Genomic DNA, 26,612 nt, shown 5'->3' with positions numbered 1-26,612 from the left:
TTTTGGAAGTCTTCTTTCTAGAGTGTCTTTAGTTGCGTTGTTGTGATTGCCTTAATGTTATGAATTGATTCAAAATCTTTACCTTTCATGGTCATTTGGACTTTAAGGAAGAGCTAGAAGTCATATGGTGCCAGATCCAGTGAATAAGATGGATGAGGACACACTGTACTATTTTTATAAGCCTGCCTTTCCTTTGGATGGTACTTGGCAGCAGTGTTTATTGTTTTTTGTTTTGTTTTATCACTACTCTCAATGACACTCATGAAAGGGGATTTCCAGTCTGATTTAAGCAGAGTGAATCCTTTCAAAGTGAGGGAGAGTGTTTTGAGGAGGATATTTTTTAAACATTTGACTGTTTTTTTTTACACCCTTCAACCTGCCCTCCTTGGACCCCTATTGCAGATCTTTTTGCCTCCTGATTCAGACTCATGCAGAACATTGCCATAGGCTTCGAAAATTTGGCTGGATCCTTTGGATCTCTAGCATATGGAGAGATCTTTTGCAGTCTTCTGCACTTGACTCTATGGGTGGCCATTGTAGGCCAATTTTGTAAATTTCTGTGTCCTGCATTAAGTCTGAGTGAGAGCATGTGCAAGCTTCTGTGGAGCCTTGCCTGGGCCTGCAAGTTCTGAAAAGCACTGCCTAATACAATTCCCCTCAAAATACTCCCCTTATTTCAAACATACTTATCTCATCCTTCTTGTCATTTTTTGAAATAGTTTTGGAAGTCTTCTTTCTAGAGTGTCTTTAGTTGCATTGTTGTGATTGCCTTAATGTTATGAATTGATTCAAAATCTTTCCTTTCATGGTCATTTGGACTTTAAGGAAGAGCTAGAAGTCATATGGTGCCAGATCCAGTGAATAAGATGGATGAGGACACACTGTACTATTTTTATAAGCCTGCCTTTCCTTTGGATGGTACTTGGCAGCAGTGTTTATTGTTTTTTGTTTTGTTTTATCACTACTCTCAATGACACTCATGAAAGGGGATTTCCAGTCTGATTTAAGCAGAGTGAATCCTTTCAAAGTGAGGGAGAGTGTTTTGAGGAGGATATTTTTTAAACATTTGACTGTTTTTTTTTTCACAAAATATAAGCAAGACTTACATTCATTTTCTGCTGAGACTTTCCTCTCCCAATAATTTTAAACAGAGCCTCTTGAACACATCAATAATAAAACCTGTTGAAATGGAAACGTTTTTAAAATTTACAAATACAAAGCAGCACTTTATATAAGAGCTCTATGAAGTTCATCAATGTGAAAAATACTTTGAACTGAATATAAAGAATAGTCAGTTTATGTTATTTTGTAGAACTACTTTTCTCCTCTCTGGTTCTGGTTTCTCTTTGACTCTCTGGAATGTTCCAAGCACCTGCTAGATTTTCCCCCATCATCTCTCAGCACTATTCTGATACCTATTTTCCTCACTTTTAGAGCTTGCGTGTTTTCTATTCTTCTCTTGACTATGATCTATCTCCTTCTAGAATTTTCACTGTCCTGATTTCAGAGTCTATAATTCTCATTTTCCGAATAAAAGTTTCTTCTCTCTTCTCTCTTTCTTTTTGGATCACCATCCCTGTTTTCCCAATCCATATGCATTTCTTGGTCTTGATTGGTCCCAACCCTACTGTAACTGTTTCCTTTGGAGAGGATGGTCTTGTCTCATGTGTGACTTGTTATGGGATCTCTCCAATTTTGATATCTTGGATTTTGACTTCTGTGTTTGCCTGATTTTCTTTCTCTCGCAGACCTGGTTTCTTGGTGCCTTTGTTCTGCCCTTCTTTCTTCCTGTCTCCTGTCATTTGTTTGTTGGTTCCTGACTGCTTTATCTCCACCTTCACTTCCGGTCTTTCCTCGTCTCCTCTTTCTCACATCTTTAGTTGAGGCAGAGCTCTGACTGCTGGTGAATGAAGAGTCGCTGTCTTCACCGGAAGAATCTGAACTGCTTTCACTGCTGTCAGAATCAGAGTCAGAGGAGTCAGGCTCTGAAGACGACGATGCCGAAGATGAAGAGGTCAGGGAGGACTTACTCTGCGTAACATCTGGTTTCTGTGATGGCAGATGTTTTGGTGTATTTTTGAGATGTTCTCACAATTCATCCATTAAACCTCCAAGACCTATGGAGGTAAAGAAGTTGATGGCAAACCGAGCGTTTCTAGGATTATCTAAGGGTAATAATCCTTCAAAGAATGGCTGTAGGGTTTCGTCCCTTCATCTTGTGTTAAGTTTAGAAGACCCATGTATTCACACAGTCCCTGGAAGAATATTTTGACAAACATGCTACTACATGACGTGGTGGTTTCTTTGCTCAGTTTTATGCATTCAAGAACATTCCATGGAGGTGAATTGGTATATAAGAGGTGTGCAAACATCTTGGCAACACTCCTCAATTTGTTTCTAAGCAATCTTGTTATGGGATCTCTCCAATTTTGATATCTTGGATTTTGACTTCTGTGTTTGCCTGATCTTCTTTCTCTCGCAGACCTGGTTTCTTGGTGCCTTCGTTCTTCCCTTCTTTCTTCCTGTCTCCTGTCATTTGTTTGTTGGTTCCTGACTGCTTTATCTCCACCTTCACTTCCGGTCTTTCCTAGTCTCCTCTTTCTCACATCTTTAGTTGAGGCAGAGCTCTGACTGCTGGTGAATGAAGAGTCGCTGTCTTCACCGGAAGAATCTGAACTGCTTTCACTGCTGCCAGAATCAGAGTCAGAGGAGTCAGGCTCTGAAGACGACGATGCCGAAGATGAAGAGGTCAGGGAGGACTTACTCTGCGTAACATCTGGTTTCTGTGATGGCAGATGTTTTGGTGTATTTTTGAGATGTTCTCACAATTCATCCATTAAACCTCCAAGACCTATGGAGGTAAAGAAGTTGATGGCAAACCGAGCATTTCTAGGATTATCTAAGGGTAATAATCCTTCAAAGAATGGCTGTAGGGTTTCGTCCCTTGATCTTGTGTTAAGTTTAGAAGACCCATGTATTCACACAGTCCCTGGAAGAATATTTTGACAAACATGCTACTACATGACGTGGTGGTTTCTTTGCTCAGTTTTATGCATTCAAGAACATTCCATGGAGGTGAATTGGTACATAAGAGGTGTGCAAACATCTTGGCAACACTCCTCAATTTGTTTCTAAGCAATGGATGGTATCATACTTTTCTTTGAATGGACTCTCAAAGGCTTCCATGCATTCTTTTTTCAGCATGCAAAATCGCCCAGCTAATAAGCCAAAACATTTCTCATATGTCCTTCATTGGATACAACGGCCAAGTATCATATTGCAGAGTTCTTTTCTTTGACTTTCAGGAAATTCCATTTTCAGCAGTTTGTCAGCACATTCTTCAAAATCTGAACTTGAGCAAGCTGGGCATGGTGGCGCACAGCTGTAATCCCAGCGCTGGGGAGGCTGAGGCAGGAGGATCACTGTGAGTTCTAGACCAGCCTGAACTACATAGTGAGTTCCAGGTCAGTCTCAACTACATAGTGAAACCCTGTCTCAAAAAAATCTAAACTTGACTAGATAGCAAGATATATTGTACTACGAAATGAGACTAGATTAATTTCTGTTTTATCGCGAATAGTTACTTTTTGTCCTTCATCTTTTCTCCTTCCTCCTCTTCTTTCTCTTCTTCTCCACTACTTCCTATATCTTGGTCTGTATTTGATCACTATCTCCTCCATCAACTATTTCTTTCTTAATGGCTTTGTACTTTTTTTCATTCTCCATAAAACTAGGATCCATCTTGAAAATATTAAGAACATCTTCTGGGTTATAGTCATCCTCCAAAGGGAGCATATGGGTGAACTGATCACTCCTTTAACTAAGTCAAGCCCTTCTGGGATGACTGGGTGGTCCTTGAATCCATCTTTCCATATGGCAAACATCACTTCAATCATCTACTGAACTCTCTTGTCAATTTCAGACTCATGCAAAATGTTTTGAAGGCGTTCAAAGATAGCATCGATTCCTCTTGGTGACACTTGTGTCAATTTTAGTCCACATTCCTTGAGAATACCAATAGCCACTTCAACGCTGTCATCTGTGGGTCTCTCCAGCACCAAAGTGAATATCTCTTAGCATAAAACCTCATGGGCCACATTTTGGTTAATAAGACATGCCACAAATCTTCAAGTAGTCAGACAAAGTTGCTCATCATTTCTTCAATAGCCTTTTCAAAAATTAAGAATTAGCCTCTTGAGGATTAATTCTCCAACTTGTAGAAATTTTGGCACCAGTGTTGCATAAATGTGTGCAAAGATTGGAGATGCACTCTGTGCTTACAAAACAAATCTGGATGTCAGTCCTTGTCCTCTGACCATATTTAGAAGCTCCTGGATAGTAATACTTATATTAGAAATGTTGACTTTGTTGATAAGACCATTGATTGACTTCTTTAGGGCCTCCCAGATCATCCTCTGGTGTGCCAAGCTATTTTTATCTGCAATCTGTTCTTACACCATCCTGAGTTTTGCAGGAGGAATATATGCTCCACCAGTGTAAGGAGAGGATCCAGCTCATCTTTCTTCTTCTTTGAAGTAGGTTTATCTTGAGCCGAACTCTGGTTTACTGATGCCTCTGGGCTTCTTCTCCCTGAAAATGGAGATTTCTGGGACCTTTTCTATCCATTTGTTCTCTCTCTCTTTCTCTGCCTTTTTCTTGGTTCCTGCTTCGTAATTCCACAACACTGTCATAAGAATGTCTTCTTCCTGAACTTTCATAGTCTGACCTGCTGTAATCAAAGTAATCTCTATCCCGGGGAACCTTTCTTGCTCTGCATATCTATTTTCTGGAGAGGGGGTCCTCTGATACGAATTATAATTTTCTCTTCTGTCATGACCAGAAGAATGTCTGATCTGTGCCACACTGCTTTTCATTTTCTGCTGTCAGTCGATCTGATAAATCAGACTCCTCAAGTTGTTCCAAGCTACAAGTACTCGATGGCTTGAATCCCTTGACGGTTTACTTTTTCTGTCTGTAAATACTAAGACCCCACCACACCACCATTACACCAGATGTCTTGAAGAGGATTAATAACAACATCTATTTTAAAATTTTTTAAAAATTTTAAGCATTTACCAATTTTTTAATCACCCTCTGTACATTGAGAAAGTCTGACCATCCTGATGGTCTTTCCAGACCTGACTTTCCAGATCTGCATTTCCTTCCCTGAACTCCCCCTATACTGCCTTTAGAAATGCCACATTTTCTTAGAAAATCCTCAGGTCCCAGATTATTCCTCTTTTTTTTAGGAGTGCAGACTGTTTAAGCACAGCCTCTTTCAGATCCATCCCATTTTCCCATTGCTTTGAGCCCTTACTTCTTACTCTCTAACATATTTGTTTTGTTTTGCTTTAATTTTAATTACACCTACCAGGGCGACATCACCAGAAGGTCTCATCAGCAGGAAGATTAGGATCGATAAGAAAGTTAAATGATGACACAGGTGACTGACCTCCACAGAGGTGCAGGGCACATAATCTCACATCCTGAAGGAAAAACAAAACTCAAGTTCTATTTGTAACCATTTAATTCTGAAACACCTTATAGTTGTCACCATCCATTAATTTCTTATTGCTCACCAAGCAATGTGATGAATGCTTCTCATACATTGTCTCTAATCCTCTCAACAACCCCGAAGGGTATATATGTAGCAGCGTGCCTAAAGAGTGAGAGCTGAGACTCAAATATCATCAAACAAGTGACTACTGAGAATTGATCACGTGCCAATTACAGCTAAGTGATGAGAGTGTGGGCAAAAGAAACCAAGACTCAGCTTTTACTTTTCCAGAAAACAACCTAGAGAAACAGCAGGAGATGACAAAAGACAGGGACTGTCCCACGCAGCATATACTAAAGCCCACAAACTCAGAATGTCTGGCACCTGGCAGGTGAGACTCAGAGAACATTTCCTGAAGGAAGAGTGACTAGAATGAAAGCTCCCATTCTCTCTTTCATAAATAATATCAAGGTCAAACACAGTTCATGAAAAAAGAGCTCATTTTCCCTGTAATGTGATGATTGTATCAGGAAGAGAACAAAATGTGGGCATTAACTTCTCACAAAAGCCTATTCTGGAAAGCCCCTTTCCTGCAGTCCCAGACGGCCATCTATTCTCTCCTTAAAAGAACTTGTATGGTTTGTTCCTGCCACAGAGCTCTGGGTCAGCAACTTTTTCATATTATATTTAGAAAAAGTAATAAAATGGTTCTCCCTGCAGGCTTTCCAACTGCATGGTGTTATTTCAAATTTTAAAAAAACAAAAGCAAAAAGGGCCGGGAATTTTGCTCAGTGGTTGTGCTGCCTGCCTCACAAGCACAAGGTCCTGAGTTCGATCCCCGGTATAAAAAAAAAGAAAGAAAGAAAGAAAGAAAGAAACATGAACAAATTACACATCTGTGGGAATGAAGGCACGCAAATCATTCACAGGGTCCCTTCTAGATGGCTCCCAGTCACTCCCACACCCCCAATCCAGGTGAGGGATTCTTGGCTACACTCGCAGCAGTTTAGTGGAAATCCTACAGGTTGCAAAAACCTGCTCTCAAATCCTAATCTAATACTTAGCAGTTCTGTGTTAGCCTCTATCTACTTCTTCAATTCATTTGTGGAGGTGAAGAGTGACAATACAGATGAGGTACTTTTCTGCTACCTGGCGTACGATGTGAGCTTAGTAAATTATGGTGATCATGATTACTGTTGATCACTCTGCCTGCTCATTGATTTTCTTAGGGCCATCACTGTTTAATAAAACACAAACCTAATATCTCAGTCTAAGCACTACACAGAAATGAGCAACAAGGGCAACACCCACCATGGAGGGCTCTGTTGTCAAAGGCAGAGACGAAGTCTGGATTTTTCTCTTGGTAGAAACAGGCTGTTGAAGAAACATCTTTGTGGACAGTCAAGCCCTCATCTTGCACGTAACCCATGATGTCTGCCCTACAAAGACCTGTAATAGACTTGTGTGGGAGGAGGGGAGGTGGTTTTCTGTGAAAAGTTTTCATTTCAGTAACAAAGGCTAAATAGTTCAAATTTGTCTGGGAATGGGGACAGTCTCTTGAGAGATGGCACAGAGGTGTGTTCAGGACATCATTCTCTATGTGTTTCTGACACATTCTCCTAACAGGGAGGCAAAACATGAGACCTAGGAAAATATGAAAGCCTGGCTATTTTAATTGCTTGGTGTACAAAAGGATATACATATAGATTTCTGTGGCATAATCTTTGCAGAATTAGTTATTTTAATTTCTGATGCATTTAATCCAAAAATGTTCTTTTCCCCAGAGTAGTATCTAAACATGAAAGTCATATGATGTTTAAATATTAGTTTGAGGAAGGAGGGTTTTTATCCTTTTGGGCAATTTTGTCCACACGGATATCTGCAGAGCTATAAGATTCTCACTGGTCTTCAGTTTTTGAATCATTGTGCACATTCTCAGAATAGCCAAGATTCTGATGACAAGAACTCTTTTCTTTCGTGTGTGTGTGTGTGTGTGTGTGTGTGTGTTGGCTGTGGTTAATACTTGGGATGAACATGGGTCCTTTGCACTAAACCACACCCCAGGTCTTTTAAACTTTTTTACCTTTTATTTTGAGTTAGGATCTTGCTGAATTGCCCAGGTTGGGTCCAAACTTATGATCTTCCTGCCTCAGATTCCCAGAGCACTGGGATTACAGATGTGAGCCACAATTTCCAGATTAAGTCCCAGTCTTGAATGATGAGATGTCATAGCACCTGACTGCTTGTGAGCCCTCTCCTGGATGACGAGGAAAGGCAGTGAGTGTCTTCGTAGATCTGGGCTACACTGAATACAGCATGGGCACATCAGGTTTGTAAGGAATTACCTACCTAAATTCTATGGCATGAAAGAATATATCTGTTCTGTCCTGAGCTATGTGGGACTATGATGTCTGTGCTTTCCCCGGCTGTAGGAACTGCAGTGTCTGCTGGCCCTGAGCTGTGGGTGACTGTTTTGTGTGAACGCATCTAGGTTATTGGCAACTGCCTTTTCTGCCCAGCCTAACCTTTGAGAGATGATGGTGACTGTCTTAGTGTTCTAGGTGACTGTTTTCGGGGCTTTCTTAGGATCCTTTGCTGGGAATATACATGGAAACTCTGAAGATTTTAGGAATTCACATAGGTCGTTGAATTTAGATTTCCTTACTTCCTGGAATCTCTGCATCTTTCCTAGAGAGTCAAGGGCTTATAGCCTCACTTTAGAGACCTTTCCAAAATCAGCATAGTTTCTCCTCAGCTCTCTTCAGCCCACACAACTTAGTCCACAGCTGTGTCCTACATAAAGGGCAATAGATGTAAAAAAAACTAGTTTGAATGAGCAAAAGAAGCACAGGAAGGAAAAAGAGGAAACTGTGTGAGAAAACCCATTTCAGTTCACCCAGAGATAACTAGATCTCTTTCCTCTAATAACTCCCTTTGGATAATAAATTTTGTTTCCTTGTATTCCAACTAGAAGGTCCAGAGAGATTTTACAGGGAGGCAGTGGACACACTAGTTCCATGATTGAGTTTCTTCTTATCTGTCTTTTCTCTTCTCTGTGATTTATGGAGCGGACATGGTTTCCTCCTTTGGCAGAATGGACTTCTTCCTCTCTGAGATCTTTAGAGACCTGAGGATTTCCAGGGGGGGATGTCATGTCTTAGGGAAGCACTACACAGGAAGACGAGAGTCAGATAGATGGCGGCAGCTAATTGAAGAAGATCCATAGCTAGGGAAAACCACAATGTGGGTTTCCACATTGTAGCAAGGCAAAGTGGGTTTGTCTTTATGTACGAACATAGACTCAAGGAAAGCCAATTAGGGAAAGACTTGCTGTTGGAACACCAATCCTAGAGTAGGTTCAATCACAGAGAATAGACAACGCAGCCACAGGATAAAGCCAGCTATGGGGGAAAGATTAGGCAGAGACAATCACAGCAAAGGATCATTTGAAGGGCTAGAGAAAGAGTCAGTTGCTAGGAAGGGCCACATTGTGGTTCTTGGGCCTATTTTTTTTTTGCCTGGTCTCCAGTCTGCTCTCACTCCTGATTTGTAAAGAAAAATAATCTCCCAGGTAACAAAATATGGCTGATAGGAAGAGATAAGAATTTGGGAAGAGTTAAGATCCAAAGGAGCTCTTCTAAGAAAAGAGAAAGTAGCAAAAGCCAAGAAAGTTTGTAGGGGAGTGGAATGGTGAGAAGAAAAGAGGATAGTAATGTAGAGAGGATGTTGATGAAGACCATGGAGGAGGCCCTAGAACCCTAGATGGGGGAGGCCATTATTTATTTACTTTTCTGAGTCCTAAAAGAGAGAAAATATAAGAGCCCTCAGAGAAATCTGGAGGTCATTTCAAAAAGATCATCTTGGTAAAGCTGATGGGCTGAGCAAGTCAGGTGCGGCTGAAAGATTATTCTTAACATTGAGCAACTGGAAACTACCTCAGCGTCTTCCCTTTGAGATCACTGAAATAGATTACAGTACAGTGTGATATTCTTCAGTCTTTTCAAGAAAGTTTTAAAAAGAATACTAAGTGTCACAGAAAACTAGTCTTGTGAACTAAAAAGAAGTAGGTTGACAAAAATACCCATGCAGTGCCTCTGTGTCCCTTGTCAGACCATGTCCCTTCCTCACAGGGAAAGAAACTCAGGGTAGAAAGCAGAAAGTGCAACGTCCTTAAAGTGATGTGTGATGATTATATTTAACAGACAGCAAGAAGACCAGCATTGCTATAGCAGGTGGGCAGAGATGGGAGGAGAGGAATCAGTAAAGACAGGAGGGTCCAGACTTCCAGAGCTTTGCAGGTTGTAGTGAAGAGTTTCTTTTCAATTTCTCAATGCAATAAGGAATTTATATAAAGTGATGAGATAATGTAACTCATGTTTTTCAAGTGATCACTCTGGAAGCTGTTTGAAGAAAGGCTTATGGCAGAGGAGAGACAGTGAGCCCTGGAAGAGGCTACACAGGAGGCAGGTGAGAGACAATGGTAGTTTCTTTCCCTTTATACCAATGGTCAACAAACTATAGCTACTCTGTAGCCTGAGAACAAAGAATATTTTTACATTTCAAAGATTTTTGGGTTTGTTTCTTTTTTAAGATGAATAGAGATCATAAGACCCACAAAGTTTAAAATATTACTATCTTATGCTTTACTGGAAGAATTTACCAATCCCTGAACCAGACCTTTGTTGGTGTGGCTTATCATTCAGGTTTTAGGTCAAATGACATTCTGTAGAAGCCTTTCTTTTTCAAGCTACAGCAGTGGCCTTCCCCTGACTTGATATGCCAACTCCTCATCGATAATATCAATAAAAATCCTCATTGAATGTATATCATGTGCATGAGAATGTTGTAGATTTGTGAGAGCTGTCAATCGATGGCTTGAACACTGGGTTAGGTTCAAACAGGTAAGGCTATGGAGCCAATGAAGCAGGCAGGGTAGTGAACACAGTATGTGTGTGTTTTATGCTCTTGCCAAGAAGGGCCTCTTTGAGAAGATGGCATTTGAGTTAAGACACAAGAGAGAGAGAGAGAGAAGGTGTATGCCATGTAGAAGAAGCCATCCCATAATTGTGGAGGAAAGAATAGTTAAGAGCTTGGTGCTGTGTGTGTGTGTGTGTGCGCGTGCGCGCGTGCAATGATGAGCGTGCGCACATGCGCACACACGCACTGCAGAGCAGCACTTAAAATACAGCAGGTTAAGGCCACTTCAAGTATATAGAACAGACTTCATTCACTTCCACCTATGAATCTAGTATGGTTTTCTAGCCGAAAGTCTTTAAATATCCCTTTAAATTGGCTTACCCTTGTATTTAGCAGTTGGCAAATGGCACAGAGATCTCAATTTTTGAGTTTACTTGAGGAATTAGGAATAAAATTTTTAAAACTCAAAAATTAGAGTAATAGGTTCTGAATGCCAAACATATTTAAATTCCACTTGAGTTATTTTCAGATTACCTTAAGAATTTCCCTCTTATCAGGGCAATAGGAGAACATCACTTCTTATTTACCTGGAGTTTAGGTCTCATCATGTCACCAATATTTTTAAAGAAGGAAAGCACCAGTTATGGCTTGTGTCTAGGTGTCTCCCAAAAGCCTTATGTGTTAGTAGATGGGGCTTTTCAGAGATGGCTGGATCTAGAGTATGTGGTGATGAGATTGAGTATGTGTTGCTTGGATCAAGGGCATGTGATTACTAAAGTAGTCCATGGATTAGTTTGGTATAGTTCTGGGAGTGGATAATGGGAGGTCCTTCCCTGTGGTGTGAGTGCTACCCATCCTTAGGGATAGCACTGGATACAATGTAATGGACAGAAAGAGGGCTGCTATGGTCCCTTTGCTTGCTGGTTGCTGCCTTCTTCCTGTCATGAACTATTTATCCTCCGATAAATAGTGATGCCTCTCTGCCATGCAATCCTGCCTTGGAGCTAGCCAATGTGAACTGAAACCTCTACAAACTATGAACTACAGTAAATATTTTCTCCTTTAACATGGGGTATTGGGTGTTTTTTCTCAGCAAAGAGAAATATGTATAAGACAGCACCAATAATATTCAAAATTCTTCATTTTGTTGTATTTATTTTTTTGTGGCTTCAACTGAATTCCAGGAAATTCGTGTACTTAGTTCTTCTTTGTGGGTTGAGAGCCGAGAATAGGTGTTGAGCTAGCCTACAGTACTCCAGTGTTGCTTAATTCTTTATGTGTGTGCATGTGTGGGTGTATGTGTTTGTGTGTGTGTGTGTGTGTGTGTGTATGGTGTTTGTGAAGGTGTGTACCAATGTATTTTTCTGTGCCATAGATTACCTACATTTTTCTAATCATGCTATGATGAACACATATTATATATATATATATATGTGTGTGTGTGTATATATAATATATTATATTATATATAGATGTACATATGTATACAATAGCTCAAAAAATTTCAAAGAAAAAAAGACTGCCATCCAAGGAGGAAACTGCATTACTAGAGCAGAGCAGTAGTGTCCTTACAAACCAGGCCCATGACCCTCAGAAGAGGCCCAGAAGGTACAAGCTGTTCATCTTTCCATGTAGCTGGGGAGAGTTAGAGTCAGGCACAAGCAGGTCTCCTTCATCCAAAGCCAATGCTTCCCCTTTCAGCTCAGAATCTTGGCAGGTGATTTTACTCCTGTCATCAAGGGCTACACACAAATGATAAAATGATGGTGGGTTTTCTGTTTATCCTGTAGAGAGCGAGAGAGAGAGAGAGAGACAGAGAGACAGAGAGAGAGACAGAGAGAGAGAGAGAGAACATTCTGATCCAGAGTTAGAATCCAGGGTTCACAGTCAGAGTATGGTCCCACTCAATTCCATATTTATAGAGCAACTGTAACTGTAGCAGATCCTGTCAGGGCTCACCCAGCTTTCCTCACTGTTCATCATTTCTGTGCATTCTGGTCTGACTTTTCACAGCCAGGGCCCGTGTTCCTCTGCCGTAAGCCCCTTCTACCTGCTGAGAGTGTATTTGACATGCTAGGGAATCAGCACCCTTAGGAGCAGCCTGGAAACGACTGACAGGGCAGGGAGAAAGCCAAGAGTGTGTCCTATACTATCCGCCAGAGCCCCCAGTGGGCTGCTTTACTTTCTCTCCTTAATTTCTCATTTTTAAAAAAAATTTTCCCCTTGTCCCTGCCCTCCCTTCACCCCCTCGTCCCCTCCCCATCTAGAAGCACTTTATTTCCATTTTTTTCTTTATCTCACATTTTTAAATGTTCCCTTATTACCCTTCCCCTATCCATCCCACCTTCCCTACACCTTTAGCCCCTTTCTTCCCATTTCACAATGGCAGTAATCTTAGGATCTTCTGTATTATTGCAGATTATTCACAACAGGGAAACTATTCGGTATTTACACATGTGTGACTTATTTATTTCACTTAGGAGTATAGCCTCAATATGTATCCATTTTCCTATGAATGAATCTGTTTTCTCGTTCTTTATGGCTTAGTAATATTCCATTTTATAGAAAAACCACATCTTCTTTATCCAGTCTCCAACTTCTCCTTAATTTTTTTTCAGTGACCACCTGTACTCAAATCCTCGCCTCAAGACCTGCTTCTGATGAACTTATAAAAAGATGATCCAGTATAGAATGATCCCTGTCCACATCCTTTTCTGTGTTCTCAAATAGTTGCTGTTCAATCAAAAGGAAATTTTGACTTAATCTAACCGATATTTTCTAAGCATCCAACATCTGTTAGTCACTTTATTAAATAGAGAAAGAGATGAAAAAGAAAGAATGACACATTGTTTTTGGTGCTCTGAGCATACATTCTAGCTGGAAATGTATGTCTCAGGCATCTCAAAAGTGAAACAACTGCCCAACACAATATTGCAAAGGCATTTGTAAGGAAAAAAACAAAAGCTTTTCCCTCTTTATTCTCACACCGAACACAGATCACTTTTGTGACCAGATGACTGGAAAACATTTACACCAAGTAATTTTCCAGCAGACACAAACTGGGTATCCTACAACTTAGTTCAACTCTGGAGTTAGAGTCGGATCCCAGATATTAAGGGCTCAGTCCCACAAGAATGTCTTTTCTTCAGAAAACAATCACAACTAGTAGATTGTTACCTATGCTGCTATTTTGTTGTCTATAAATTAGAGTTTTCGTCCTTACCTTCTTGGATCCCCTTAATTCACTAGGGTGGTTCATAGTACTCAGAGAAATGGTTATGTTTACCAGATATAGCTGTCCATGACATCATAAAGAATACAGGCGAACAACCAGATGAAGACATGCAAAGGGTAAGGTGTAAGGGTACTGGTAAGTAGAACAGACGTGTCTTCTCTACAGCTACTCTCCTAGGCCCTCAGCACCTCCAAGTTCATCAGATTTTGCTCAAGAGTTGTGAAAGAGCTACTCTCTATCCTACCCCAGTCTCACTCCTTCCTGGAGGTTGGCAGATGGGATTACAAGCTCCAGCTCTCTACTGACATGGTCTCGGTTGACTGGCCCCACCAGAGGCTGTCTGAGGGTAGCAGCCTGTCCTCTCATTACCAACAGCCAAGTACTCTGGAAAAGGCTACTTATTGAAGAAATTCTGAGTTTCATGGGTTCTATGACAAGAAGTAGGAAAAACACCACATATTTTGACTGCCCCACGGAGCTAATTGCATTAGCAAGTACTCGTTATTGGTTAGTAACTTGTGCATCCCGGGGGCTGAGGAGCACGTGTGTAACCTTGACACCGGCAGGAGGGGTGCGGTGGGAAGTGGGGGCAAGCACAGAGCAACTAGCTGGGCAAGGAGGATCCCCGGTACTGGGTCTGAGGAATGGGGGGCAAGGGGTTTATTTTTCCCTCTATGTTATTTCTTTGCTTCATGAATTAGGACAAATCTTTACAACGCTTCTGCAAAGGCCTCCATGGGCCTGTGAAAATAGCCCAGCCTTGTTATGAAGCTTCGGTGAAAACTTGCAGGCACACAAATTCAATTGTAAATTATTAAAAAAAATGAGACTTAATGAGACAATATGTTTGAAATGCAAAGTTATATAAGGTATATAAATTCCAGGGATAATTATTTCTGTCATTTCTAACGCATCTATTCATGTATTCCTAATTGCTCGATCCGTCAACATTTTTCAGTTTATTTTTTTATAATCTCCCCTCCCTATCTCAGTATGAAACTCACATACTCATTTTACCACCTTGTCTTGACAGAGGCTGCTCAAATACCTGGCCTCTATTCCAAATTCCAAAGTAAACCCTAGTTTTGGAAATTTGCCCCAAGTTCCCTACACGAGTGACCTGTGTGGATTCCAGGAATTGAACAGCCTTGGCCCAGCAAGAAGGTCATTGTAGACCTGCTGATCTCCTTCTTACCTTGTGTTTTTGAGCCATAATTGCTTCCCAGATTGATTTGGTTGTTACCACGTTTCTGGCCATTCTGAACAAAAATATTCATAGAAGGCACAGCTCTCTCCAGAGGGTCAACTCTTTGTTTCACATCAAGAAACTTTGTGTATATTTTATTAAATCTCACCATGGCTTTGAACCCCCAAATTGGATGGGGTGCTCCAGTTGCCAGTTGCCAGGCTCCTCAAAACCTTTGGAGCCCCTACAATCCCCACTCCCCTTTTAGCACTGTGAGAGCATGGTGGTGATTTTTACGGATCACGGGGCAAATATTCTGAACAAGTGAAGGTTGCTTTTGAAGAAGGATAGAAGGAAAAAAGGTCAGTAGAAAGGAGACAAGGAAAACTTAAGTTAAATTTGTACTTTAAGGAAAACTGTAGCTTCAGAACGTACAGTTACCCAGGTTACATTATCTTTTTCCTTTCTAGGAAATTCCCTCCAAAAACATTGCACCTGTGCTTTTCCTTGCACAGATATCCATCCTCAAGGAATCAGCACTATAAAGTGTGAAGCACATCTCTAAACTTCAAATGCATGCCAATGGCTTCCATTTTAACACAACCCACTACACAGGTAGCCAGAAAAATGGTGGGAATACACATCGTATGTCGCCCATCTTGAAGACACCCACAAGTCCACACAAACCCCCAACCCCAGACCACATGCAACTCTCTCGAGGGTCCACACTCTGCTCTATGTGCTTCTTTCTATTTTCCTAATAACACCTACGTGTCTGAAATTCTTTTCTGTGCTGGAAGTTAGTCAACAACCTACCCAGGAGTATGGTGGAGAGGAGGTCCCCATTTCCTCCTCACTTCTCATCTATTGACACTTTTGAAGACTATCCTCAATCTGGTAATTGTGTTTTGGGACTTATAAATTTGGAGTCCCCACTTCCATTGTTATATACTTGCATTTCTAGCCCATGATATTGTCTTGCCTTCATCTCCGGTCACTCATACAATGAGTAGTTCATAATTTGGAGTGAGGAGTTCATAATTTGGCAGGAAAGTCCACATGGCATAACATCCAGGCTCCATTGTAGCAATGAGAGGGAGCACAAGTCTTGTATTGCCTTGTCTTTCCTTGTTTAGTGTCTTCCTCCTCTGTCAGCATGTTAAGGACGAGCTCTCTGCCATTCTGTGCCCTGGCCCCCCTGTTCCTAGCACAATGCCCACATGAAGCTGACACTCAGAAGATTGTGCTACTGCTGCACATGTCACTGGCCACTTAGGTCCAGACTACTCACCAGTCCCCCCAAACAGAGGGAGCCATTTTTAACATGGAAAGCAAAAAGGCGTTATGCAAAAGCTAGCTCTGAATGATATGAAGGGGCCTTTCATTCTCCCGAATTTCCATCTCACTTTGTTCAGGAGCACAACAGCTTTTACAGTAAAAATGAGAAGGCTCAGATAGAATAAGACACTAGATGAGGATGGTACTGATCCTCCAGTTGGTTCCTGGGGCCAACATCTGCGTAGTTCTTTCCAGAAAAAGGTGTTCATTTAGGACCATTCCTCTGAGCTGATGTGGGGCTGACACTCTTACTTTGAGGAAATTTGGAGAAGCAGCTCAGTTTTTAAGGATCCAGATTCCCCTCTTGACTAGCATGGTAAAGGAAATATGTACATGGACACATGTCCCCAGGCACAGCATCGTGTGTCAGCAGGGCTCAAAGACACCCTCTACCCCAACTTGGCAACCTGTATTCCATGTTGGCCCAAACTGTTGGGTAAGCGAGAGGGCCCTGCGTCTCCCCAGAATGTTCTAAAAAGGAAACACACGCTTGTATAATACTTGCCTTTCAAAATTAGCTGTATTCAAGTCAGCATTGTATGTCAACTGCAAGAAACTGGGCAGGAATACTTATCACTTTGAGCTATTTTTCAGACCAAAGTACACATCCAAATAGCATTATCAGAACTGGCAGTGCACAGCTGGAGGAAATACCATGCCAGGCATCTCAAGAGTGGCCCTTGTCTGGCTCCTCAGAGGGCTGGAAATGCCCTTTTGCTTTCTGACTGTGCTAGCCACACACCAACTGACCTTTCCTGAAGAATTCCAAGCTGTCTTATAGGCCCAGACATAGTTGTTACAGACTCTTATAGGAAAGTAAAATATCCCATCTCAAATGTGTTTCTTTGGAATGATTTGAACTGATTATTTAGAGAAGCTGCAGATTCTGCAGACACAGGAATGGTTTTGAAAAGCTGTTCTCCTATAAAAAGCAATCTACATCTATCTACATTAGTCAGGTAAATAGTGAATACAGGCAGAGGCTTTTCTACCTGCACCTCTACCTTCTTCTGCTTAAAAGGGATCTTTCCTTGGGAAGAAGAGATTCAGGGACCAAAGTACCCAGCTAGAGATGACCACATGCTAGCTGTTCACCTGAATCACAAGACCACCTTGGCTTATTGCGCACCTGAACCTCCCACAGCCTCTACCAACTCCCTTCCAACCAGAATCTCATACCCAGTTCCTTAAGCTCTACCCAGGGATCAACTAATTTGCCTCTCTTTGAACCTAACACTTCCAAATCTTAGGGATTTAGGCCTGCACTTTTTCTTGTTCTCTGTCCATGGTCCTTTGTTTATTTCATAGATTAAAATTATCAAAATGTCAGAGGGAAAAGAGCACATTTAAAACTTCCCTGTATTCTTAATTTTCATATTATGTACAAAACAACAGATCTCTAGAGGTAACCCAGTTGACACCTAACAACCAGTAACAATGGTTGAGTGTTTCCTATGACCCAGTGCAGTGCTACATTCAGGACCTCTGTGACCCATCCAGGGCAGGTAAGGGTGAAGCAGATGCACCTGCCCAGGGTGCAGAGTGTGAGGGGACACCTGTTCTCACATGTGTAGTTGTCCTTCTCCTTTTGTACCATAAGCATCTCCCTTGCCTCATTTTAGCATCAGTGCTCCCACGCAAACAAATTTGCAAGGGAGAAATTAGTACGCCCGTGCATTAATGAGGAAGGAGCTCCAGGTGTGAAGGTGGCAGAGCCTGAGTTTGTGGATAGCTGCTAATAACAGCAGGGACATGGTGTCAGTTAAAGTACCAGGACATGAGAGCCTGAGGAATCAGACTGATTTTCAAGGGTGACGTGGTCAGCAGGCATATCAGGTGCAAGAGAAATAAAATAACCTAGCTACCAATCAGACCCAATAAGACTGAAGAATAACCTACCTTGCTTTAAACAATGTTAGCCCCCCATGGAGGGGAAGGGACACACTCGTGCACAGAGCAGTCACTGATCTACTTTACTTCACTAGCATAGTAGAAGTCACAGCCAGAGTCAGAAACCTGAGACGACAATGAGAGAGTGCTATGAGGTCTACATCTAAAACATCCCGCTCATGTCTCATGTTTGGAGGTGGGGCCTAGTCAAAAGGGGCAGATCATTGAGGGTGTCATGTCGAAGTGTATATTCTCATTCCTGACTCATCCCTTTACTTTCTGCTTCCTGGTGCCATGCAGTAAACAGCTGTCCTCTGTCATACTGCTGCTGCCTTGGAGCCAGCCGTCCATGGATAGAACCCACCAAAACCATCAGCCAAATTAAACCTCTTTCCCTTTAAGTTGTATTTTGTCCCAGTGACGGGAAAGTGGCTAACACAGACAGCGTTACACGAAGAGGCACACAGAAGAAGACACATCATGAACTCCACTTCCACGCACCATGACACTGGCAGACCAGTCCTGCTTTCTTTTGAAGTTCTGTAAAATGACATTTTCTTATCTTCTTGCTTGAATCAGACTGGGATTTATGTCCCCTATCAGTTTTCTCATCTTGCTTCATCATAACAGTCAAAGTCCTTGTTCCTGTATTATTGTACTTCTGCTCAATTCTCCTGATGGGAGCTCAAGAACCCACAGAATTGCTAACAGTTGGCCCCTCAGTCCTGTATCCCTGTTCTGTATGCCCCAAACCATCCTGTTGATTCCTGCTATTGCTGATACTGACCTCATGCCATCTTGCTGAAATAATGCAGGCACCAAGTGGATGGGACACAGGTACAGACTTGTCAATACTTGGTGAGTGACTTTAGATAAATTTCCTAATCTCTGAACTTCTGTTTTCCCATGTAGAAATTGGTAAAGATGGTGTCTGTGTTAGGATTACTTAAGTTAAAAGCTATGGCAGTGTTTGCGAAACACTGGTGCTTTGTCATTGTATTTGCCATCATTAGACACATTTGACCTACACAATGTTAGTAATGCAAAGTAATTATCAATATTTACAACTCAAAGGAGTTCCCACAATAATATAGCTTGCCAGCTTTTCTTGAAAAGTTGGATGTTTTGCCAATGCTGGACTGACTTGTGTGAGTGGCAGCTGACTCCTACTATGGGCATCTCCCCTCCTGAGTCCCACAGGTCCTTCCAGGCCCTTTCTTCTCATCCATGCTGCTCCGCAGGCCCTGCAGAAGCATTTGAGTCTGTACCTCCTCACTTAGTGTTCGTCTGCTTTGTATCTGCCAAGGGAGATTGTGACATACAGCCCCTACTTCTGAGCTGAAGCAACGGGGGCAGTCAGGTTATGATTTGCATCTGGAGTAAGATATGCATCTGGAGAATGTGATCTGGAATCAGAGGCCAGTGGGAGAGCGTAAAATGCTCCAAGCTAAGGCTGGGACGGAGGATCTCTGATGACGTCATCCAGGAATCTCAGCCCAGCATTTAGGCAACAGGATATTGCCAGCTTGAAGGTACAGACTTGTGCAGTGATACATATTTACCTGATAACTTAACAGCACTTGAAATTTTCCAGATACCTGGCCACACATCTAAGGTCATCTCTCGAGGACAGAGCTTGCAGAGCACACAAATAGGATGCCCCAGAATGGGCATCTGGCATAGGAAATCTAAGCTCCTTCCCAGGGTCACAAGGTCCTGACAGTTTGGCCCCTTCCTGACCTTATTTCCTGCCAGCCTTCACCTTGCCTTTCAGACATCAACCATACTGTGCTTCTCCCTGCTTTAGGAAGTTTCTCAGCTTCTCCCTCTTTCTGGCTCACTCTTCCTGCATGCTCACAATGGACTCCTGCTTCATTGAAATGTTTCCTTCATGAACTCCTCCTGAATCCCAGATCTCTGTACCTTCAGCATAGTCACTTAGTGTCTGATCACTGTTTGACGGACATCATGGCTCTTACTACGGTCAGGAATTATTTTATGTACCGATTTCTGCCCTCAGTACATGGCTACTTCCCTTGTATCGCAATATTCTTAGGAGAGCACAGACACACAGTGGGTGCTGAAGAAGCAGACTAGCATGGGGAGATGCACGCACAACCGGCGCATTGCCCACTCAGTCTGCTCATCACCTATTGAACAATGTGTCATCGAGAACAGTTTCACTTGAGAGACACCTGTCTGCACCCAGTCAGTTAGTGAAGGACATAAGTGCCATGGAAAAGTACAAATACGAAAGGGAAGGAATGTGAAAGAGGAGTTACTCATCTTATCCAGGTGCACAGGAGCTGGACTAAGGTAAATCAACAGAGAGAAGGCAGCAAACAAATCCTTTTGGTTAGATATCTCCCAAGCCACCGAAAGACTATTAAAAATGACTGTCAAAAATCTTTCAAGAGAAAGCTTTCTGAATTCCATGAGCTTGAAGAACATGCTCCTTCTGCCTCATGGAAATGAAACAAGAAGAAATTAAGACAGTAAGCAACTTTGCACATTTCTCTGACATTTAGAAGCATTTTCAACACAGTTATATGCCATTGGTTATGACACTGCCTTGTTCAGTTGATATATATTGCACTTTTGGAAGCTCGGCATCCTATTTTTTTTTCATGTAGGTGCAACTTCCTATTTGATTAATGGTTGACTTCATGTGTCATCTGTGGCCAGTTCTGGAAATTTAGGCAAGTGCTTCCTGCAAAGGAATATAGGTTCCTTCTTACAATACCGTTTTTATTAGATGATCAGATGTCATCTCAACGCTATCTCATTTCCCTTATTCCTTAAAGTCTTTAAGAGAAAAGTCTTTAACATTCTGTGCACACATACATGTAGGCACAGCAACCCACATCCACGTGGCAAATGATGAGATCTTGTTGTAAAATATCTCTGCCTTTCTAACTGTGGGTGAATACAGATTTCTCTTGGCCTGTGAAATGATCCATCTCCCCTGCTCCTTCTCTCTGCCTTAAGCCTGTTTCTCCTCATCTAATGAATCAAGGAGTTATATGCAAGGGATTTACTAAGAAAGTACACTCCCGAGAACCCCGCAGGAAGCAGGACCAAAAGAGGAAGCCACATCAAGACGTCCTTTCAGAAGTCAACACCTCAGCTTGGTCCTGATCTGGAATATAAGTTACACTGGGGAGTTTGTGGGTGGGGCACAAACACATTCTCAGTCTTGAATCTTGAAGGTAAAATGGCCCTAAGCTAAGGGTAATGTTCAGACTAGGGCCAGCTAAAGCAAATACGCCTGCTGGAAGGCTCCGATGAGATGGAGACAAAGCACCAACAGTGTCCCTTATGTCCTCGGACTCTTTCTTCTTTCCTTCCACATTGTAGTTTATCTCCTTCTGCCTCTTCTCTGTCCCTCTTGCTCCCTTTGCCTCTTCTCTCCTGTCTTCTCCTCCTTTCCTCTCCTCTTCTCCCTATTTCCCCCCTCTCGCTTTCGTTTCTCCTCTCATCTCTGTCTCTCTCCCATAGGCAAGAGGTTAATCCTAGCTTAGTTTTATCGCTTTTATTTTTCTTTACAAACCTTAAGCTGACCTTATCCTCATTCTACTGATGCGGAATCGGAGGCTCAGCAAAGTAAGACAACGTATGTAAATAAGTAAGACACTCTGGTAGCCACACTGGGTCTAACTCGCAGCTGGTAGCCCACCCTGTGTGGTCTTTGAGCTGCCCTGAGCACAGCAGCTCCACTGACTCAGATGTTGCCACTGAGGAAATCATTCCAGCTACTCAGACACATGTGACAGTTATGTGCCAAGTATGCACATTGGTGATGCACACCCGCTTATGACCCTCTTAATGATTTCATACACTTTCAGGCTGTCCCTGGGATACTTCTCTCCCTGGCCTGAGTAGCAAATCCTATGATCTGACAGCTTTGCTTTAAAATATCTAATAAAATTAAATAGTGTCATATAAAATTAAAGCCATAATTAAACATTGATTAGCATGTACTGTCTGCTGGCCTCAGTTGCTACTGCAGTATCTTAAAAGCTAGTTATATAGCTTTATTGATTGAAAAAAAAAAAGACAAAGTACAAAATAAAGCCAGCGAGCTGGCTGTTCGTGGTTGAAAACAGCAAGAATGTTAAATTGTAAATGCTTCAACCGAGTATCAGATCTGATGCTTTAAAAGAATGTTTTGGCAAGGTGAAGTCAGGGTGGAAAATATTGACCTAGGCAATAAACATGTCTCTTAGAGACCTTTACAGAAGAATGAATGTTTTATGCACAAATGTTTATGAGACTTTAAACTCCTTAGAGGGGTTTTTATTGCATTAAAAGTTCAATTATTAGCATCAAACAAACAAACAAACTGCGATCCCACATCTTTTTTCTTTCAGTGGAATGGGAGAAATCAATAGTCAGAATTCACTTGTTTGTCTTTTCACTCTGCTTGCTAACAGGAGATTGTAGGTGAGCCTAGAAACATATTTCTGCTTCCGGCCAGTGAACAACTATAGCCCCAACCCCATTTTCCAAAGAGCTCTTCGCTTCTTTTCTATGTAAACTTATTATTGGGTTGATTTTTAACATTCTGATTAGCTTTTCTGCATCAGTAAGTAAATAAAGATGTTCCTGTTCATCATCATCTCTTCTCCTAAGACATAAATATAAGGAAACATATATTTTTCTGTCCCTTTCTTTAATCTTCAAATTGGGTTCACACAAATGAGGAATAAGAGCACTGTAATGGATGCTGAATTGGATTTCCATAGGGCAGCTGAGTATAGACGAGATGGAGAACCTACCAACCAGAAATGTAGAAAAGCAGCTGGACTTCAATTAATGAAGTCAGAGTCGTGAGCTCTTCAGTCCATTGATAACTTCTATCTGCAGATTGTTGTCTGTGTCCGGCTCGATGCAGAGAGTATATGCACATTGTCTTACGACACTGGGGCTGATGGGCTCTGAGATCTGGGATGAGAACAGAGGTAATTCTCCCATAGTCATATCGTTAGTAAGCATCAGGGTGAGAACACAACCCCTGGAGGGCCTGATTTTGTCCCTTGCATGTTTCCTTCCACTTCTGCTGTTTCCTGCTTCTTCACTTCGGGGATATGAAACACTAATATTCTCAGCAGCTCTTAAGTCCTGGTAAGAGCGGCCAGTGCTAGAGAAAGAGTCAGGAATGTTTATCAGTCCACATTTACTTAGGCTGGGAAAGGGCCGACCCTTACATCAACCTCTTTCCATTTGATGCTGCCTTGCTGCAGACAACACGAGGGGGAGTTTTTACTTGGATTCTGCGTGGTGCTAGAGCTTTCAAACTACTTCTACATCATTCTCCCCTTTGCTCTCTGTATTTGACAGCACAAGAAACTGAGGCTCAGCTGAATAAAATTGCCTGGTCATAGCATCTCAGCATGGAAATGACAGGCCCAAGGTTTGATTGTAGACTTCTATTATCATATGTGGGCAATGACACCCCAGTGCTTCCTAGAGATCACAAAAACATGGAAAAATAGGGCCTGGCCACCTAAACTCAAATTATGACTCATGTTTGCTCATGTTACATAATATGAAAATTATAATTCATCTATATCTTGAAGAATTTTTGACCTAGCTGTGGGGAAAGCTACAGTGAGGGTAGTAATTGTCAGGCAGGGGCCAAACCTCCCCAGTTCAGTAGCACTGAAGAAATATACACAGTTCACATAACTAAGGATCTGGCAAGGGAAAGAGATTTGTCAGTACAGGTGTGATGAGGGTCACAAACAAACCAAATATCTGTAAGAATAGGAAAATGTGTGGATTGTATCCTGAGCTGCTGTCACCATCCAATAATTACGGTACAGAACTCAAACTCTTCTCTCTTTTACCCAAGAGAAAAGAACTGTTACCAAAGTACATGTGAAAATAATAATAAATCAGCATGGCCTTGTTCTCTGCCATGGTTTACATTATCCATGTTTTCTCTAACGTAATGGAAAGAATGAATACAGAGTGCCCACATCCCATCTTCTAAGCCATCAAGCAGCATAACTTCACAAAGCTTCCTCCCTGACTCTGCCCCTTCTGCTTTACTCTTATGAGACCCTGATAATGACTTCATGTCCCACATAAATAATTCAGAGCAATTTTCCCATTATAACATCTTTAGTAACCTGCAAATTTCCTTTTGCTCATACAAGAGCACACACTCACAAGTTTGGAAGCTGGGAACATAAGCAGCTTGTAACTTCACACCTTGGCACATGGTGGTGAGATGTGCATTCCATAGGGCTTGGGCAGCCCTATCGCCGTGACCTTGCTGGTGGTGATCCACATGGCCTCTCTTGGGAGGTGGCTCCACTCACTGCCCGCGATATTCCTCAGCCGACTTTCCATGTTCCTGGCATCTCCAACTTCCTGGGGTCTTTGCTGCACCTTTGGCTTCATGTACTACCTTCTCCCAGGATCCTGGAAAGCAACTTTGACCCAATCACACATTTTTTTGCCTGATCTCTCAGACTTTCTTTTAAAATTTGGGTGGAAGCCTGTTAGGAGATCGCACGTGTTAAAATATAACCCTCCCCCAGCCATTTTATATCTTACTTCCGGGTTCTTTCCCGACTCTGAGTCCTTTCTCCCGCCGAAATTGTAAAGCGCGAAACTAGAGCCTCTCCAAGGTGCGAAATTCAAAAGACAACCTGGCTTGAGATAGGATAACAAAGACCGCTCCTCCCAAGGAAGGATCTTCCGCTGCCCGCCCTATAAGTATCCCAGTACTTCCTCTTCTCACTCTGCCCTCCGCCTCCTGCTCACCTCCCTATAATAAAAATCTCCTGCCGGACCTCTCGGTGCGTGAGTGGTATAATTGGGTAAGGGGCACCTAAAGGGGGCTCGAGACCCCTTTCAAAGCCTCTACAGCACTGTAACTTTTGAGTTCTGCATGTTGTCAAAGGCAGCACCAAGTGAATGATGCCAAGGTCTGCTACAAGCCATCCAGTAAACACAGAGAGAAGGGAGGAGCTTGGGACAAGAATAGCTCCTTTTGGGTCATGCCTCATGTACCCTCCTCCAACAAGGCTCCACCTCCTAATAGCGCATTCATCTATGAACGTAAGGACAGATTAATTCACTGAGAAGTCTATCAGCTTCTACACACGTGAGAACTTTCTGGGACATTTTAGATCTAAAGCATAACACACACTTTCTGTGACCCAAACTTTACACATATTTCTTCCTTACCAAACTGAAAAAAAAAAATTTTAATCTTTTTGCTCTTCTTTTTACTCCCAATTCTCACTATAAAATTGGCCAGCAGTACTCAAGCCACAGCATGACTGTTGGGCTGTCTTGAAATTTCTTCTACTGGATCAATTAGTGTTTTATGTTTAAACTCAGCCTCACATAAAGTTTCAGGTCACGTACAAAGTTTTTGACAAAATGAAACACGCATGGCATCTAGGCCAATTCCCAGAGTCCCCTTCCCATCTGAAATTTATATCTCTGGCCTTTACTGCCCTCATTCCCTTCACCAGTCTGATTATTTACACTCAGATCAGCATTGCTAATCAGGCTCTGCTTACAGCATTTTAGGCTTTCTCTAGTTGGCTTCCCCAACCTTTCTCAAATCCTTCCCACAAACCAGTTCCAAAGGCTTCTGAACCACATTGTCTTGTGTAATCATAGTAACAACTCCACTTATCTGGTACTAGCTTTTATTTTTGTATTGGTCAGCTTTCACATTTCCGGTACAAATTACCCGACACATGCAAAACTGAAGAGATGTTTATTTTGGCTCACAGTTTCAGAGATTTCAGTCCATGGTCAGTGGGCTGTAAGGCAGAGGGGCATGGTAGAGCAAAGCTGCTTACTCCTTGGAGGCTAGAAGCAAGGTGAAGAGAGAAAAGGTTAGAAAAAAAGGGCTAGAGACCAGTTACAATCCTTAAGGTCACACCCTCTTCCTGACCCATACCCAGAAGTGTGTCTTACTAATCTCCTAAGTATCTCTCAGGCCAATCAAGTTGACCATCAAGATTATCCACCATAGAGGGCCACAATTCAGCCTAGTAGAGTTTACCTTTATGCTTATCATGATGAGCTCCTCCTCCTTCTTTTTAAAAGATCATCTTTATTAACTAGAGTGGCCCATTTGTAAAATTTCTGGTTAATCAAAGCTTTTTGTATCTAGTTTCTGTGCTCCATTTACTAGGGAAAGGTTGATTTGATCACAGATTGCCTCATTCACTAGATTGTTACAGGAATCAAATATAGTAGTAGATCTTCAAGATTCAGATTCACAAAGCCTGGATTCAAATTCTACTGCACTCCAAGACTCAAACCTTAAGGAAAATACAGAGTACCATGAACTGACAAAGGCAGGATTCTAATTTCACTAGACAAAATAATTGTGTTGAATTGACTAAGAAAATCCAAAATGTGGGTATTTGCTTTTAAAAAGATGTTTTACAAGTACTTGTATAAATAATGTTCTCTGGCTTTCTGAATCTTAAAATTATCTTTAATATTACCTTTTGATCTGCACAGACCTTAGAAATATAGTCTTTAAGCCTCTGAACTGATGGGCCACTTCA

At 41.9% G+C, this 26,612-nt stretch overlaps 1 pseudogene; it reads right to left on the bottom strand.

Moving 5' to 3' along the window:
- Nucleotides 1–1,314: 1,314 nt before the first annotated feature.
- LOC104874045 lies at nt 1,315–4,898 on the bottom strand (annotated as a pseudogene).
- Between the last annotated feature and the right edge of the window lie 21,714 nt (nt 4,899–26,612).

Source organism: Fukomys damarensis, unplaced genomic scaffold (genome assembly GCF_012274545.1).
Source record: "Fukomys damarensis isolate Sample0158 unplaced genomic scaffold, DMR_v1.0_HiC HiC_scaffold_19, whole genome shotgun sequence".
Taxonomy (NCBI): Eukaryota; Metazoa; Chordata; class Mammalia; order Rodentia; family Bathyergidae; genus Fukomys; species Fukomys damarensis.
This window is presented reverse-complemented; position numbering and strand designations above follow the sequence as displayed.